At 35.6% G+C, this 19,182-nt stretch overlaps 1 protein-coding gene across 2 annotated transcripts in view; it reads left to right on the top strand.

Moving 5' to 3' along the window:
- The window catches only part of nr6a1a (nuclear receptor subfamily 6, group A, member 1a), a gene marked incomplete at its 3' end in the record, with an annotated part of 139,762 nt that overhangs the window by 88,253 nt on the left and 32,327 nt on the right, over window positions 1–19,182 (top strand). Inside the window, exon 1 of one of the 2 annotated variants that reach the window (XR_014625391.1) lies at window positions 15,360–15,482. The exons of the other annotated variant lie outside the window; for it this stretch is intronic. Of the gene's footprint in view, window positions 1–15,359; window positions 15,483–19,182 lie in introns of those variants that run through there. 2 annotated transcript variants of the gene reach the window in all.

The following is a 19,182-nucleotide window of genomic DNA, read 5'->3' as shown; positions in this document are numbered from 1 at the left end:
TGAACAAGTAATCGTTATTATAGTTCAAAAGGGCAAATGAGTGGATTAAGCTTGGAATAACCAGAGGAATAACATGGATAGAACTTTCTTGCGGAGGATTGTAATGCATCAGTCAGGTTCAAGGAAGGCAGACGACGGCTACTAAAATTAGGTTAGACAAAAAGTTGTATTTTTTGCAACTGGTTTATTGACTTGTTAATAGCAATTTAGTGTTGAATATGTGACGATCGGGTCCAGTCGGGTCTGTGTCTTCCCTCCGGGTTCGGGTCCAGCTTTCCAATAATAGACGGGTCCAGGTCGGATCCGGGTAGTACATTTATGGCATATGAATTTTTGGACCCGTGTAGACCTCTAGTTTACGTGAATACTCTCCAATTATGTTCTCATTATAATTTTATGTAGCCGATATGACAGACTTGCTGCACATGTTGCAATTTACTGTATTTTTTTTTTAAGTGATTCCAATCATATTTCAAGCAATTTAAAAGCATCATGTTGAACAGTGCGCATCTGAAGTGTCTCAGCTGAAGGAAATAATACATTATTTATCGGCTTTAATGTATCGGCCAAATTTGGGCCGATAACGATGACATTAGAAATGTTCATATATCGTCCGACACCGATATGGGGGCCGATATATCGTTGTGCACATTCTATACAATTAAACACTTCTTTCACAGCCCCATGGTCACCATTCACGTTCATTGTATGGATGGAAGAGAGCAGCTTGGACATTCTGCACAATCTCTCCTTTTGAGTTCCATGAAGGAAGAAAGTGGTGCAGGTTTTGAAAGACATGAGAGTGAATAAGTACATTGTTTGGGGTGAACTACTCCTGAACTGTATCATCTTAAATGGAATATGAATATGCATAATGCATGCATAGCATAATCACAATAAAATATATCTGAGTAATAGAGCTGAATTTAACAGTCTCAGTGCAGATTTCCCCGTGGTAATCATGCCAAAAGTAATCTGTCCTTTTTTCAACACTTAATAGGGTGAAGATGATCCACTAACTACTATTAGTGACAGAGAAGCTTAATAAATATTTGATTTGCCGTTTTAATTATTCATCAGTCATAACCACATTTATCATGTTATGTTAAAGTAGTTTTACAGTGTTGAGTCAGACGCTGGCTGTCAGTCCGAATCCGAGTAGTTGAGACGCATCCCAGAATCCTGCAGTGTTGGCAGCGTCACACACTCACACTCACACACACACACACACTCACAGCAACACCTGCAGATCGCAGATCTCAGACTCTCATTACCATTCATTCATGACATTAAAGACTGCTTCCAATCAGGAACGCTTGAGTCAAGCGCCAATGAGACAGAGCAAAAAATTACAAGATGTTTATTTTTAAAGGAAATAAAAGCATATTAATGATAATAACAGTGCTAAATAATAATAGGCTATAATGAACTGTTCTGAAATGATAGAGATGCCCTGCTGATCCTCATGACAAGGTCAGTAAGTCTAAAAATATCTGTTTGACCTTTTTATGAGACGGCAAGGTTAGTTTAGGCATGTGCTTTGACTCCCTAAAAACATTCATATTTATGAATTAATAATGTAAGGAAAATGTTATTACTTTTAATGGTTGCACCACATGACATTTTTAGATGGTTAACTCCTAATCACTTTATAATACAAATCCTACGTTTGTATAAATATTCCAAATAGTCTCTCAATTAATATGAACTCATAAAGTTGCCATGCTTCAAATAGATTAAAGAGGACCTGTGATGCTTTTCTCCATCTGTGTTTAGTGTGTGATGTTGCTGTTTGATCATGAAAAAGTTGCAAAGCATGATATAGTTCTTCTCTATATCAGTGTCAGTGTTTCTGAACTGCTGAAACGCCTCCATTGTAGTCTTGTGTTCGTACACGGAAGAAACTCGTCACAATATTCCTCATTATAATAATTAATACGCAGAATAAAGGGGCGGGGCCTGGTTGAGTTAGTTAGTAGTGTGTTAAACTGGCGGTTATGGTAAGGGGCGGGACATTCCCAAACACACTCGAAGCGCTCGACCAATCACAACACACTGATCCAGCCGACCAATCAGAGCACAGTGTCAGAAAAAAATTACCCTTTAATAAAGACTCTTACAGTCTGTACCTTTCAAAGGGAAAAGGATGAACATTTTAAACAATGTATCAATGTGTCATCAGTATAGCAGGATGCATATTACACATATTGTGCAATTTCACATTTTCCAAAAACAGAAGTACACATTTCATTTTAAATGTACAATGTAAAAGTCCATCTCTTGCTCTGGTTTGATTATACTGACACTTGAATGCATGTAAATGTGAAGTGTAATGATTTGACGATCAAGGTGTCACTGAATATCCAGACAATCACATGACCCTCGATTTATGATGCGTCCGACTCCTCACCAATGAACACACAGTCCTGTTGGAGCCGAATAAAGACATTTGCTCAAACTCGAAAACAGTTTTTCTCATCTGACTCTTACATTTTATGAGCACTAAAAGAGATATTCATTAAAGGCCCGTTCACACTAACTTCATTTCCACAACTTCTGGACAGGTTTGAGAAGCGTAGTGTTAAACTGTAGGAACACACTCACCTGGCTTTCTCGGACAGCGTCATCCGCTGAGTGTGTGTGTGAGGAACTGAGTGCGGCGCTGAGTGTGTGTGTGAGGGACTGTGTGTGAGGGACTGAGTGTGTGTGTGAGGGACTGGTCTGACAAATCTGATCCAAAGGAAAAGTATATAAACCGAATCCACCAACATCTGTTCAGGAGAAGGGCTGTTCACATAAAGTAAAACATTTCAGCAACACTAATCAATGACGTTGTATCATTTAATAAAAATACTAATAAAATAAATATTTTTGGAGCGGGGGTCCGGGGACCCGCGGGGCCACAAGGGAGAGCTGGGGGTCCGGGGACATGTAGAGAAAAGAAGGGTAAAATAAATAAATAAATAAGTAAATAGTAATAGAAATAAGCTTAATCTATCTAAATAAATATGGTGAAATAATTTTTTTTTATATATAAATTATCTAAAAAAAATCATTAATAAATTAATTCATTAGAATACAATAAATTGATTAAAAAAAACAAATGAAAACATGATTCAAAGAAATAAAAAAAATATATATTCCATTTAAATAAGTAATAAATGAATACATTTGATTAGAATAAATCAGTTGAAAGGTGACCTCTGACCCGGTGTGGGACGAGAGGAAAGAGCGACACTAAAGCCGGTCACGAATTACAAGTCGAAAACGAGAAGTTTTAAAGAAGAGTGTCGGGTCAGGGGTCGACCGATCATTCTCTATATCTGATATACTGGCTGATCATAGATTATAGAGAAGCTTTTATAGAGAACGACATTCATTCTTTATTGTCTTTATTTATTGTCTCTTAATAAAGAGTTCTTTAATCTTTAATATAGAACCTCACTGAACCCTTAACACTCAGCTTCCTGCAGGTGTGTGTGTGTGTGTGCGTGTGTGTGTATGTGTATGTGTGCGTGTGTGAAGGACCGTGACGTACAGGTGATTTATATGAGCGTGTCCTGGGGCTGTTCCTGTGCTCAGGGTGGAGAGGTGAACACACACATTCCCCAAACACAGAGTAAACACAGCTCTGTGTGTCGCTACAGTACATCAGTCACACACTGCTCTCGGTCGTGGAGTTCTGATGCATCATGCTGAACGTGAGTCACGGTTCTGGTGAAGTTCCCCGAGGGAAATCACCTGATTAACGGGAACAGTCCCGAGCCTAACCCACAGCTAAACTGATGATGTTACGCCGCATGGAAGGATCACAGTGGTCACATGACAGGAAGTGAGTGTGAACTCTCCTGTGTGTAGTTCACTGCTGCCCTCTGCTGGACCAACACACACATTACTGACTTTATTTTATTATTATTTTTATTTTTATTTTTGTTTGAAAAGTAACAACAGAACAACAATAGATTTTTTTGATGACAGATGAATTTTAAAAGAAAAAGGTTATACTTAATTTGGTAACACTTTATTTTACAGTGTCCTTGTTACACGTTACATGTTACATGTAATTACTGCAGTAGTAACTATTGATTATGCATATTTACATGCAACTAACTCTCAACCAAACCCTAATCCTACCCTAACCCTATAGTAAGTACATGTAGTTAATTATGATTACTCAGTTATTAAATGTATAATTACACTGTAATATGGACACCTTATAATAAAGTGTAACCCTTAATTTTAAGGTGTCGTTGTTATATATTAAAGTACTGAGTAATAATAATTTACAGCATGTACTTACTATAGGGTTAGGGTAGGATTAGGGTTTGGTTGAGGGTTAGTTGCATGTAATAATGCATAATTTACTGTTATTACTATGGTAAGTACATGTAACAGACACTGTAAAATAGTGTTACGCTATTACTATAGTAACTACATGTAACCTGTGTAACAAGGCGCTGAAAATAGTGTTACCGTGACTCTTTTATTATTTTGTTATTTTGAGTGATATGTTAAATTTAGGCTGAAAAACAAAGTAAATTCTGAATATTATAGTGTTGAATTAGAAAAATAATTTTAAATGTAAAAATATTTAGAAAGACGAACTTGTTATTGCAGTGTTATTTTAGTATCATTGAGGCATTATTAACGATATAATGACTTCAATGTCTAGTCAGGTCAGGATCTGTGGAGTAAATGTCAGATGATTCGGGGTAAACTGTGCCAGTGGACCAGCAGTGAACTCTGACTTCATGTCCAGTGACAACAAACACATTAGTCTACTTTATTTTAATGTATTTTTAAGTGGGGATCATATTTCTTAAAGAATATAAAGAGGAGCTTTAGTGAGAAAGTGATGAAGGCTTCGAGGAAACTGCAGGAATAAAGCATTGTTTTAGACGCAACAAAAAATACTATATGGAATTGTGTAATGCTAATGTTTTTTCTGATTTATGTTTATATTTCTACATCTTCACCCGGCGTGACTGACAGAGACACTCGTGAGTTCACGGAGAGTCAGTGAGACCGATAGGATTTTGTTTTGTTCTCAAAAGAAATGATTTAGAGAAATAGTTTTTTGTCAAAACTATACAACTCTATTGAGATAAATATGGCCAAATGATATGAAGATGTACAGTCACTCCACATCTGTGTTTCTGTGCATTACCTGCACAACAAAACCGCTTTTTAAATAAATCCCACTTCAACATATATTTGATATGCCATATATAATTAAATATAAGCTTTTTATTAAATATACTGTTTATTTACTCCTATATATATATTTTAACCAAAAATCTTCATGACATGACATGTTAAAATATTTTATATATATATATATATAATATATATATACAGTACCAGTCAAAAGTTTGGAAACACTACTATTTTTAATGTTTTTGAAAGAAGTCTCTTATGCTCATCAAGCCTGCAGTAAAAAAAACAAAAAAAAAAAACAGTAATATTATGAAATATTATTACAATTTAAAATAATGGTTCTCTTTTTTAATATACTTTAAAATGTAATTTATTTTTGTGATGCAAAGCTGAATTTTCATCAGCAAGTACTCCAGTCTTTGGTGTCTTATGATCCTTCAGAAATCATTCTAATATGCTGATTTATGATCAATGTTGGAAACAGTTGTGCTGCTTAATATTTTTTTATAACCTGAGATACTTTTTTCAGGATTATTTGATGAATAAAAAGTTTAGAACTGTATTTATTTAGAATAGAAATCTTTTGTAACAATATACACTACCGTTCAAAAGTTTGGGAACAATAACAATTTTTTTTTAAAGAAATTAGTACTTTAATTCAACAAGGATGCGTTAAATTGATAAAAGGTGATGGTAACGATTTATATTGTTAGAAATGTTTTTATTTTGAATAAATGCTGTTTTTATGAATAAATGCTGTTAACGTTTTACTCATCAATGAATCCTGAAAAAAGTATTCCAAAAAAATATATTAAACAGCACAACTGTTTCCATCATTGATAATAACTGAGTATCAAATCAGCATATTAGAATGATTTCTGAAGGATCATAAGACACCAAAGACTGGAGTACTTGCTGATGAAAATTCAGCTTTGCATCACAAAAATAAATTACATTTTAAAATATATTAAAAAAGAGAACCATTATTTTAAATTGTAATAATATTTCATAATATTACTGGGGTTTTTTTTTGATGAGCATAAGAGACTTCTTTCAAAAACATTAAAAATAGTAATGTTTCCAAACTTTTGACTGGTACTGTATATATAAATATTATATATAAAATATTTTGTATATATTTATAGAAACATATTTCAAAAATATATATTTACATAATATTGTCTACCAATGCATTTTTTTGGGCCATTTTTGTAGCTATATTTTTTATAGTTCATGGACATGTTACAATAGATTACTACTCTTGCCAGACTTGCATTCTGTATTTTCATTTTTGTATATTTTTGAAAATATTTGGTAACACATTACAATAAGGTTCATTTGTTAACAATAAACAGCACTACAGCACTGATCAAATGAGTTCATGTTAAGTTAAACATTTATTCATACAGGTTGAATGTTGCATCTGTTAACATCAGTTAATGCTGTTGGGAACTGGCATGAACTATAACATTAACAAAAGTTAATAAATGCTGTAATAATAAATAATGCATTGTAATGTGAGTTAATGCATTAACTAATGTTAACAAATGAGACCTTATTGTACAAGCGTTTAAAAATATATCCTGCATATATTTCTCCATCTATTTTCACATACGGTGCGTCACATTTGAAGAAAAACTTGATTTGTCGTCTATAATGCATGAACACATATGAAGAAATCAGAAGAAACGCACACTGCAAATATAGTTGAGGATTATTGAGGATGAAAGAGTTGAAGGTTTTAAATCGTGTGTGTTTTACAGTCTCATTTCACCTCGTCTGAGAACTCTAGGCTCTTCCATCCACATTCGCCACTGACAGTGCAAAACAGTCCAGATATCAAACATTTCTTAAAGGAGAACTCCGGTCAATTTTAACATTGAGCTCATTTTTTTGTACATTTGGAGTGCTGTCAGTACAGAGAACAACGACAAAAATCGGTGTTGCCTACACCGTGTTATCCTCTTTTTAAAATTTGCACCCTGTTGACTTCAATGGGGCAAGTTTTAAACCTGCTTTTAGCCTCTTAACATCCTTGATGTGTCATTACAAGTGCACAGGTCATGTGAGTGATTCCTTCGGAGTGAACGCGGGTTAATCTGACTGCAGTAGATGTGAAAGATATGAATAAAAATGATGTTAATTCAGCCAGCGCACATACCTGTATTTACATCCTGTTTTCGGTCGAAGTCCACAGTAGTCGATTGTCGAGTTCTCCACTGTTGCTTAGTTACCTATGATCACGCGCGTGAACTCGACAATCGACTACTATGGACTTTGATTGTAAACAGGATGTAAATACAGGTATGTGCGCTGGCTGAATAAACATCATTTTTATTCATATCTTTCACATCTACTGCAGTCAGATTCACTCGTGTTCACTCTGAAGGAATCACTCACATGACCTGTGCACTTGTAATGACACTTAAAGGATGTTAAGAGGCTAAAAGCAGGTTTAGTACTTGCCCCATTGAAGTCAACAGGGTGCAAATTTTAAAAATAGAATAACACGGTGTAGGCAACACCGATTTTTGTCGTTGTTCTCTGTACTGACAGCACTCCAAATGTACAAAAAAATGAGCTCAATGTTAAAATTGACCGGAGTTCTCCTTTAAATCAAGATCCATTTACTAAAGTAGGAAAATGACATAACATTTTCTGTGGAAATAAATAAAAATGAAGAGTTTTCGCTTAAAAAAAGCAGAATTATCTGCCAATGGGGTCAGAAAAATGATCTTGTCTGTTTGAATTAAGATTATTTTTCTGACCCCATTGGCAGATCATTCTGCTTGTTTTAAGCATCAACTCACTTAATTTTGATTTATATCTTATGTCATTTTACTCATCTAGTAAATGCATTAAGAATATTTTAGATATTTGGACTAGAAACAAGACGAAAATACTAAGAAAGAAAAGCATATTTTTTGCAGTGTGTAAGACTGGAAATGTATAATTAGGCGAATGCGTGTTTAATTGAGCTTCAGTGTGTCCAGCGTATGTTCATGTGATCTTTCTCCTGGATTGTCTTCTTCAGGGAACAGTAGTGCTGAGGTTATGATCGATCAGGAACCCAAGCCTTGAACAGAGGAGAGGAGGTAATGCAATCCTCCGTGACCCCACATAACCCAATCATCATTCATCATTCATCACGCGCTTATGAAGACTTAGCAGCGTTTAAACAGATCAGTGTGTGATGCTGATGGTGTGTGTGTGGATGTTTGACTGCCTCAACTTTTATTTATGTATTCGTGACAGCAGTATTGAAGACAGGACAGGAAATGAAGAGCGAGAGGGAACAGAAACAGGAAATGACACGCGATATATCAATCTGTTCATCCGTCAGTAATTGATCTGATTAATCTGTCAATATTTAGTCATTCTGAGATTGTTAGCCGATATTCGTCTTAAATGACATCAGTGGTAATTCAGCAACGTTTCCTAATGGAAAATAAACCTGTTTAAGCTATTTATAGTCAACAGTTAAAACTAACGCTTTAGTGCAGATATTGTGTTTAGTTTACGTCTGCATTCCTGCTGGACACTGCAAACTGTGCTTTTCATAGTGTTTCTGTCTTGTTTCCAGTCCAAATATCGAAATATTCTTTAATCGTTGCATTTTCTAGATGAGTAAAATGCCATAAGATATTATGTCTTGTTTTTTTTGTCAAAATTAAGTGAGTTTTTGATGTAAAAAAAACACTAAATAATCTGCCAATGGGCTGAAAAAATAATAATCTTGTTTTCTTTGAACTGAGAATATTTTTCTTACCCCATTTTACTCTAGCAAATGGATCTTGATATAAGATTTTTTAAACATTTGTACTGGAAACAAGACAACAAAAATTATGTAGTGTAAATTTTGTCATTGGGTATTTAAAAATGATATCACAGCACCAACACCACTGTAACAATTCTGTGTTCATTTTCACTGTTACAATTTATTACAAAGAAATAGCAAATAACACATTTACACAATATTTGTGTTATGTGCAATTTCAATTTTATATATTTTTTTCACAATGTAGAGGCTAGCAACAGGGCTATATATATATATATATATATATTTATTTTATTTATTTATTTATTTATTTATTTATTTACATTCTATGATGTATCGAAGATTGTTGTTGCAAATTCTGATCATTTAAATGTTTCCACCAAAATAACATCGTCTCCATAAGTGACGTAAATGAGGATTTACTAAAATTGTGAGAATTATAAATAAAATAAAAAAATATTTCTATATGTGTATGTGTGTCAGTTTGAGTTCAGGAAGATTTTTTTTTTTATTTTATTAGTATTATTAAGCTAATTTATTTATCTTTACTTTATTTAGCAAAGATATCTTACATTGAAATTGAAAAGTGGCAGTAAAGACAAAGACAGTCAATTTGTACAAAACAATTATTTTTCAAATAAATGCTGTTTTTGCACTTATTAAAGACTTCAACAATAATATGAAACTGTTTTCAACACTGATAATAATAATCATAAATGTTTCTTGAGCATCAAATCATCATATTAGAGTGATTTGTGAAGGATCATGTGACACTGAAGACTGGAGTAATGATGATGAACATTCAGCTTTGATCACAGGAATAAATTACACTTTAAAATAGAAAACGGGTATTTAAATTGTTTCATAATATTAACATTTTTCTGTATATTTGAGCAAATAAATGCAGCTTTCTAATACCGGCAGGGCAAGTATACATTTTAACGATTTCTAGTGAAAAATAAACTAAAATGTATTTGAAATACATTTATTTTTACTAAGTATACTACAAATACATTTACATATTTATGTACTTATTAATAAAAATACCCTGCAATTGTACTGTTAGTGTACTAAACTGATATACTTAAAGTCTGCTAAACTGGAACAACTAATTTTGCACTTAATGTACTTTAGTTTTCCAGAAATAGAGCTGAAGTTCAACTAAAGATATACTGAAGTATGTCTGATTGTGCTAAAGTGGAACTATTGCAAGTACACTTTAAATATCTTGTATTTAAAGACCGATATTAAACAGAGATCATACTATGCTCACTAATAGTGATATTAAAACACATTTCAGGCTTAATATTAAGAAATGTGCATTGTGCAATAAAGAAGTACTCTAAAGTTTAATTATAATATTATATAAGTAAGTCTGTACATGTGTTAATGGCTTTATAGTATACTTAGCATGAAATAAATGTATTTTGGTATAGTCTCATGCTTTTATATGGCATTAATACCCAGATATGACAGAAATACCCATAACTGAAGCTCCCGTGGTGTGTTTGGAGGATTTGTTTCGTGTGTGTGTGCGTGTGTGTGTGTGTATCCCAACAGTGACTCTCATTCACTCGTAGTGCCTCTGAAACGCAACATACGTCAGTGAACTTTGACCTCGGGGTCAAAGCAGCTGATTATGCCATTCATCCTGCGCGTGTTTAGCAGAAGGTCATGAGGGATACGGCAAGGTCAAGGGTGACATGTGCTCTCTTCCCATTGGCTAATCTCCTGTTCATCAAGTTTGATCACCTATTAAAAATGACAAGCCAAGGTCAGACGCACACAGACTGGTGTGTGTTGCATTAATCCCGTGCTCACACTAACCCCGTTCCCTTGCTCACTCGCCGCACAGTCCCGCAAGGCTAATGTTTTAATCAGATTAATTACTCTAGCCGGTCTAATTAGATTTGAACTCGGGAGAGTAAAGCAACCCGTCTCTCTTTAAACACACGACTCTGAGTGATAATGTGGCATTGGAGGAGGAAAAGGCTTTTGTCGTGTAATGCTCCTCGTACGGGGAATACGCCGGTTAGGACGCGTCAAGGTCGTGATATTGAACGCATCATACTCTGCTGTGATTGGTTCTGGTATAAACGCCATCGCAGAACCCGTGACAGTATTGATTAGACGTTTCCACGTTCATTCCCGCAGGTTTGTGAATCTCACAGACGCATTATAGCTGTACTGATTATCCTCCGTATCTGCAGCTGACAGGGAGCGCTCGCAGAACCGGCCTTGATGCAAACGTGGGAAAAACACTCGAGAGCCCTTGTTACACATGCTGCATGTAGTTACTGTAGGAATAACTGTACATTTTGGATATTTACAAATAACATGGATGATGTTTAGTTTTGTAGTATTTTGTATTGCGTTTTGTTTGTTATTTTGTTTTTGTGTAGTGTTTTGTTTAGTTTTCTGTGGTTTTTGTTTTTGTGATTTGAGTTTTATTTTGTGTTTTTTTGTTGTGTTGTTTAGTGTTTTGTATTTTGTTTCGTTTGTTATTTTGTTTCTGTATTGTGTTTTGTTTAGTTGAGATTTGTTTTTTGTTTAAGTTTTGTCTATTTTGTGTTTGGTTTTGTGATTTGAGTTGTTTGTTATTTAGTTTTTGTGTATTGTTTTGTTAAATTTATTTTTGCTTTCAAATTTGTGATTTGAGTTTTGTTTTTTGTTTAGTTTTGTATTTTGTTCAGTGTTTTTTATAATTTTTTTAGTTTTGTTTTTTATGTTGTTTGTATGTATTGTTTTTTTTTTTTTTGTGATTTGAGTTTTGTTTTATGTTTTTTTTTTTTTTTTTTTTTTTGCAGTGTTTTGTATTATTTTGTTACGTTTTGTGGTTTTAAATCTTTGTGGTATAACTTTTGCATAATTACAAACAACCCTATAGTAAGTACATGTAGTTAATTAATATTACTCAGTACTTAAATGTATAATTACACTGTAACAATGACACCTTAAAATAAAGTGTAACCGAACATTCCTCCAGCATTTGTTCAAAGTTATCGGGTTTGTAATAATGTCCTCAAAACGTGAGCACATAAACATTACTTGCACGTCATTCATGGAGTGCTTTCACCGTAAACGTTTTAGAATGTTCGTCTAACGGTTTTTAAATGTTACAACTTCTTTCGGAACGTTCAGAGAACATTCAAATGTATCGTTTGCAGAATGTTTGAAGAATGACACAATGGAATGTTCCCTTAACATTCAAATGACCAAGTTTGTAAAACATTCAGAGAATATTCAGAAAAAAAGATTTTAGAACTTAATGGGAATGATAAACATTCCTAGAAGATTTTTTTTGTCAGTTGGGATCATTGTAGTATTAATAACCTCTTGTAGTTGATCTGGTTTATGTTGGAAATGTCTGTTAGTTCATCTTGATTCAGATGCGAGTGTATTGTGAGGTTTGGTTTAGTAGCATTAACTCAATCCGGCCTCATGCTGGGTAAACCTGTGTGCCGAATCCTGAAACTCCGTGTGGTTTCCCTAACGCTGTTATGCTTTTAATTACAGCCGGAAAGGTCTTGCTCTGGCTCAATCTCCCACTATAGCTTTTGTGGGAATGTTTATAGAGTTGCGTCAGCAAAACTGTATTTTGGCTCTTGCTGAAGTGAGCCGTGGATGAAGCGCTGCCGGCGAGGTCTCTGTCGTCTTTAGGTCGGGTTGTGAGCGAGAGCATATGGTGGACAGGCTTTAGCGCATGGTAATCTGGGAAACGACACTGTCTGTGGACCGAGAGCATTTGTTCTGCTGTAATATCCCTTCCTTTATTCTTTCCTTCACACCAGACATGTTTGTCTTATCAAGGCCAACAGCAGAATGCTTCTCTTTGCCAAATTGTTCCTTTCTTTACACGAATTTTACAATGGCAATCACAGGTTCTGCAAAAATACTGTAGTATTTTTACCACCATAAAATCATAATAAATCACAGGATCTTCTTCAAACAGAATAATGTTTTCTTTTGTGTGTGTGTGTGTGTGTGTGTGTGTGTGTGTGTGTGTGTGTTTGTGTTTTATGTTTCTATAGATTTATTTTGTTTATTGTTTTAGTTTTGAGTTTTTTTTATTGTTTAGTGGTTTGTTTTAGCTTGTGTTTGTTTGTTATTTTGATTTTGTGTATTGTTTAGTTTAGTTGACTTTTTTGTTTTTGTTTTGTTTTTTGTTTGTTTTTTGTTTTGTGATTTAAATTTTGTTTTAGTATATTTTGTTTAGTTTTCTTTAGTGTTTTGTATTATTTTGTGTTGAGTTTTGTTTTTTATCCTGGTTTTTTTTTGTAATTTGTTTTGTGGTTTTTGATTGGTTGTTTTGTTTTTGTTTTTGTGTGTTTTGTGTTTAGTTTTGTTTAATGTTTTGTATTATTTTGTTGTGTTTTGTGTTTTTGTGTAATGTTTTGTTTTTAGTTGATTTTTGTTTTGTTTTTGTTTGTTTGTTTTTTTGTTGTTGTTTTTTGTCTGTGTTTTTGTTTTGTGATTTTTGTTTGTTTGTTTGTTTTTTGTTTTTTTTTTGTCCGTGTTTTTGTTTTGTGATTTGAATTTTGTCTTGTGTCTGTTTTATTTTGCTTGAGTACTGTGTGATATTATAGTAACTGCAGTAACTATGTCTTTGTGTATCTTTGTGAAAACTGTTTTCATCTCTACCATGTATTCATTCACTTATTCAGTCTGGTAAAAGGTGTATAGGCAATAAGAATATCTTTCCAGATCAAACACCAGTCAAGGTTTCTAAACCAGGCGTTTGCTTGTTTGAGGCCCGAGTCAATATTTAACGTTTGGGTGTAGCTCATATTATTGAGACCTGTTTGGAGATGAGCAGCCATTCAGAAACAAAAGGCAGGCCCGTGTCATTGTGATTCCCCAGTGTCCGCAGCTCTCAGAAGATAATTAAATGCGTTTAGCTTATGTGTTTCAGCAGGAGCCTTAGGGTCAAACTCAGCAACAGCTGCAGCAGAAACTTGAACCTCCTCCGACTTCATCCTCGACTACACCCGCTCCTCCTCACTTCTACATGACAAAGTCCAGCACAACCCCTGTTCTCCTCCCAAACCCCCTCCCGACTCTCCTGTTGCATTTCAATGTGAAAAGCCTCTTATGTGTGGCTCGGGGAGGGGCGTCACTAGCGTTAGCACAGGGCTAATGTTGTCATACGGGCTTGAACTGGATTGGGCTGATCTCATTCTGGTTTTGGCTGCACAGATAATCCTGGAAGTAACCGAGTATCATTCAACAATATTAATGAAGATTGTAAAATAAAAACAGGCGTCATCTCAAGTTACTTCTACGGGTTGTGGCTGCGAGCGTTTTAAGGAGCAACTTTTTGATCCACGCCGACTCTTTTAAAAATACTATGGTTCTGTAACGCCATGATGATCATATCAAGCTCTTTATTGCCAGTGAAGTACAACAAAGTTATTTTGTCTTCCACTGGACGTTGCATAATATTTAAGTAGAGATAGAGATATTTTAAATAAGGAAGTAAAGATGAGAGTGAAAAATATCTAAAACCGTATAAAGAATATGCAATAGAAAAGATAAATAAATATATATATATATATATATAATATATTATTTATTTATTTATAATTTATTTATATATATATATATATATATATATAATTTATTTATATATATTTATTTATATATATATATTTATTTATTTTTATATATATTTATTTTATTTATACAAATAATTTTATTTTTTTATTTATATATATATATATAAAAAAATTGTATATATTTATATATTTTTATAAGGTATATTCATCCAAGGTATAAATAGTAGTGCAAGATATTGAAAAAAAAAAATCATGAAAATTAATTCATAAATCAGAAAATCACGATTCCATCATCATAATGTCCAAAAAAAATTATGTTTTTTTTGGTATGTTTTTACATGTATATAATAAAATGAAACAAAACAGAACATAATTTCCATAGTATTTTTTAACAAACCAATAATGACTTAATTTGGAGTTTTGCTGCTCATTTAAAACAGTTTTTTTTAAACAGTGCTTGTTTTTAAGTGTTTACATGCATGGAGCTGTGTGCCCTATAACTTAATCCTGCTGGGATGTGTGTCTGCATAATCCTAAATATAAAGAACTGTGTGTAGTTTAACCAGCAGGGCTTCCAAACCGGACAGCTCAGCACACGCTGGGACAACAGAACAGCTCAATCGAGCCGGTCCTGCGTTCAGGTTTGCAGCCTTTGACCGTCCTGCACTTCTGCTGACCGAGAGAAAGGTAGAGCGAGCGAGAGAGAGAGGGAGGGAGGGTTGCATTGTTCAGCCTGAGGGTGGAATAGGGCTATCAGTTCCACTCAGATAACCCCCCCCCGCACTGCCACACCGTGACCCCGGGGGCCTGAACTCCTGGTCATGTGACCGGCCCCGAAGCTGACCAGCAGGGCTGAGAGGCGGATCAGTGAGAGAAGAGAAGAGAGAGGAGAAGAAGAGAGTCATGAGGCCTGTGCGCTGTTCCTGAGGAGGATACGTGTGTGAATGGATGACAGGGAGAACAGGAGAGACATGAGATGGATTCGTGGGAAGGTAAGGAGAACACACCGTGATCCGCTGGGATATTTCCTCTTCAAGCCTCAGGAATGAGTAGAGGATCATCGGGAAGATTTTTTTTGTGTGTGTGTGTGTGTGTGTTTTAACACCCATTTTTGAATATCTTCCAGTTATTTTAGCTGTACAAAAACCATCTGCTTGATATTGCAGTTTATCATCGTGATCATACCTGGTTTGTGGCTCAGATTGTCTCTGACATAAATGAGTTAAACAGAAGCTCTTAATCCTCCAACAGTTCATGGAGTATAATCATACAGTTTTCATCTTGAGAGGAAGGGTTTGGTTTGGAATACTGTAAATGTGGCTCATTCAGTTGACCTCTAGTAAATAAGGTTTGATTTTTGCGGTGTGTGTGTGTGTGTGTGTGTGTGTGTGTGTGTATGTGTACTGTCGATTCTGTTGTTTTGCAGTCTCGGATCGGCCTGATTGTTTGCACTTTACACGAGGTTTCCGTATTGAAAGATGGTTTATTTTCTGTCGCCCGGATCATGAGTTCGATTCCCAGGGAATGCATGAGCTGATTTAAAATTAAAATCATGCTTATTTTCCAAAGCGAGTTGTGTTGCATTGGATGCATCTGCCAAACCTGTGCCTGTAAAAGCATGTTTTCTTGTGTGTGTTCAGTAGTTTACGGTGAAAGTGTGTGTGGTATGCGGGCTGTGGCCCATCTGGAAAAGGTTTTCTGTGTTGGGAAGGCAGCTGTCTTCATGCGATGAGAGCGGGGGTCAGCGAGGCTCAAACCCCCGACACACACACACACACACACACACACACACACACACACACACACACACACACACACACACACACAACCCCCCGCGTGGGTTTATCACTGTAGCCCAAACTTCACCCCTCAAAGCTCTAGATTTTATCAGCTTACTCACATAATTGTATCTCAGTTTGCTCTGTAATGATGTGCAATAGCACACACACACACAAACACACTGCATTAAAGGTCAACACAGTATTGTGTTTTAAAGCGGTGATTGGGCGGCCTTGGACTTTGACACCGAATGCAACTCTTTAACAAAACTACTGTTTTAAAATCAATATCTCCAAGTGTTTGTCCTGCCAAAATGGCGGCGATCACCTTGCTCTTGCTCCTTCACACACACACACACACACACGAGAGTGTGAAGCGCAGACGCTCCGGCTAATGAGTAAATGTGATATTAGCTTTCTGTCTGCCGAGTGTTAGTTTTAGGTCATATTTGATCTCTCCAATTCCCCTCCTCAAAAGCTGGTGTGAAGCTGCTAACGGCTCATTCAGGAGGCATGAGAGCTTTGAGCCGGGCTTCAGAGTCTGTGTGTGCTTCTACTGGGTCATGGTTTAGTAAACAATCAATTGGAAGTAAACACCTGGCATTTTTTCAGGATTATTGGAGGAGATTATTATATGAGATAAAGACGTGTTTTGATAGAAAATAGGAGATAAGAACATCTCTGCTGCTTCATATCTCACGGGTTTGCTTTTATATGATTAATGTTTCAGCCTCATTTGAACAGCTTATTTAAAAGAGATGTTTTTGCACTGGTCTAGCTCTAGCACTGGTCTAGCACAGGTTTTGCTCTAGCACTGGTCTAGCACTGGTCTCGATCTAGCACTGGTTTTGCACTGGTCTAGCTCTAGCACTGGTCTAGCACAGGTTTCGCTCTAGCACTGGTCTAGCACTGGTCTCGCTCTAGCACAGGTTTCGCTCTAGCACTGGTCTCGATCTAGCACTGGTTTTGCACTGGTCTAGCTCTAGCACTGGTCTAGCACAGGTTTTGCTCTAGCACTGGTCTAGCACTGGTCTCGATCTAGCACTGGTTTTGCACTGGTCTAGCTCTAGCACTGGTCTAGCACAGGTTTCGCTCTAGCACTGGTCTAGCACTGGTCTCGCTCTAGCACAGGTTTCGCTCTAGCACTGGTCTCGATCTAGCACTGGTTTTGCACTGGTCTAGCTCTAGCACTGGTCTAGCACTGGTCTCGCTCTAGCACTGGTCTAGCACTGGTCTCGCTCTAGTCTATCACTGGTCTAGCACTAGCACTGGTCTCGCTCTAGTCTAGCACTGGTCTAGCACTAGCACTGGTCTCGCACTGGTCTCTGATCTGTCACTCTGTATTGTTAACCAGTGATTGTGAGAACAAGAGGCTCTGACACTCACAGCACTGAGGCTTTCTGATTCAATCTCAATGAAGCTGATTGGGAAATGCTACAGTATTGTGCTGGAGGCTGAATATGTTCAAGGGTGGTATGTGAAAACACTATTGTGTGTGTGTGTGGGTGTGTGTGTGTGGGGGGGGGAGCTGAAAGAACATTGTACATGACTCTTCCTCCTCCTTCTCTTAATCCTATTCTCCTGCCGCCCATCTTCCCTGTTATTGTTCTCTCTCTCTCTCTCTCTCTCTCTCTCGCTCTCTCTCTCTCTCTCTCTCTCCAGTCATCCCTCTGTCTCCTCTTTCTCTTCTCTTTCTCTGGTCTCTGTTGCTCCGTTTTTTCATGCATGTTTCTCTCCGGCATGCTGGAAGTCTCAGTGGTTGGAGGGGTGTGTGTGTGTGTGTGTGTGTGTGACGGGGGAGGGGGAACGACTGAAGTCATGTGACCATCAATGGCATCAGAGGACGTCAGGGAATACAGGTTCAGCTAAATATAGTCTCAACTAAAACCTGTTTCCACTCGCCAACAAATGAGCCGTCGTCAACATCCAGACCTGAGAATCACACGTGGCTTTCTGAAGCATAGACACTCAGGGAACACTTTACATTAGTTAACGTGAGCTAACAGTGAAAAATATGGCAACACTGACACTGTTACTGTATTAATTACTATATATAATGCAATATTACATGCAACTAACCTTAAACCAGACCCCAACACCACATGTTACCGTTACACAGACACCTTAATATAGTGTCATTTAAAAGTGCACTTATTAATCTTAGTCAGTGTTCATTTTTACATTTACTAATGCACTATTAAAATCAGCCATTGTTTAATGTACTTGAGCTAACATAACAATGAACCGTTGTATTTTTATTAACTAATGTTAAAGATTAATAAATACTGTAACAAGTGCATTGATCATTCTTACTTATAGGGATTCTGTGGCTCTTAAAAATGTCTTAAATCAGAGCAGAAAGTATTAAATTAAGTCATAAAATCATGTTTATAATTTTTTTTATATATTCTTGTTTTCCAATACAAACATCTACACTGCAAAAAATGCTTTTCTTACTTAGTATTTTTGTTTTGTTTCCAGTCCAAATATCTAAAAATTCTTAAATCAAGAAGCATTTACTAAGTAAAATGACATAAGAAATTCTATTTTGTTTTAAGATAAAAAGAAAGTAATTTAAGTAATTTTTGCTTAAAACAAGCAAAATTATCTGCCAATGGGGTAAGAAAAAAAAAATCTGAATTCGAATGGAAACCAAGATTATTTTTCTTACCCCATTGGCAGATAATTTTGCTTGTTTTAAGCAAAAATTACTTAAATTACTTTCTTTTTATCTTAAAACAAAATAGAATTTCTTATGTCATTTTACTTCTCTAGTAAATGCTTCTTGATTTAAGAATTTTTAGATATTTGGACTGGAAACAAAAGAAAAATACTAATTAAGAAAGCATTTTTTGCAGTGTAAACATCTTTAGATCAAGATACATGTACTTGAGAAGCAAATGTGAAAGTCTGA

This window comes from Rutilus rutilus (assembly GCF_951802725.1).
Source record: "Rutilus rutilus genome assembly, chromosome: 19".
Taxonomy (NCBI): domain Eukaryota; kingdom Metazoa; phylum Chordata; class Actinopteri; order Cypriniformes; family Leuciscidae; genus Rutilus; species Rutilus rutilus.
This window is presented reverse-complemented; position numbering and strand designations above follow the sequence as displayed.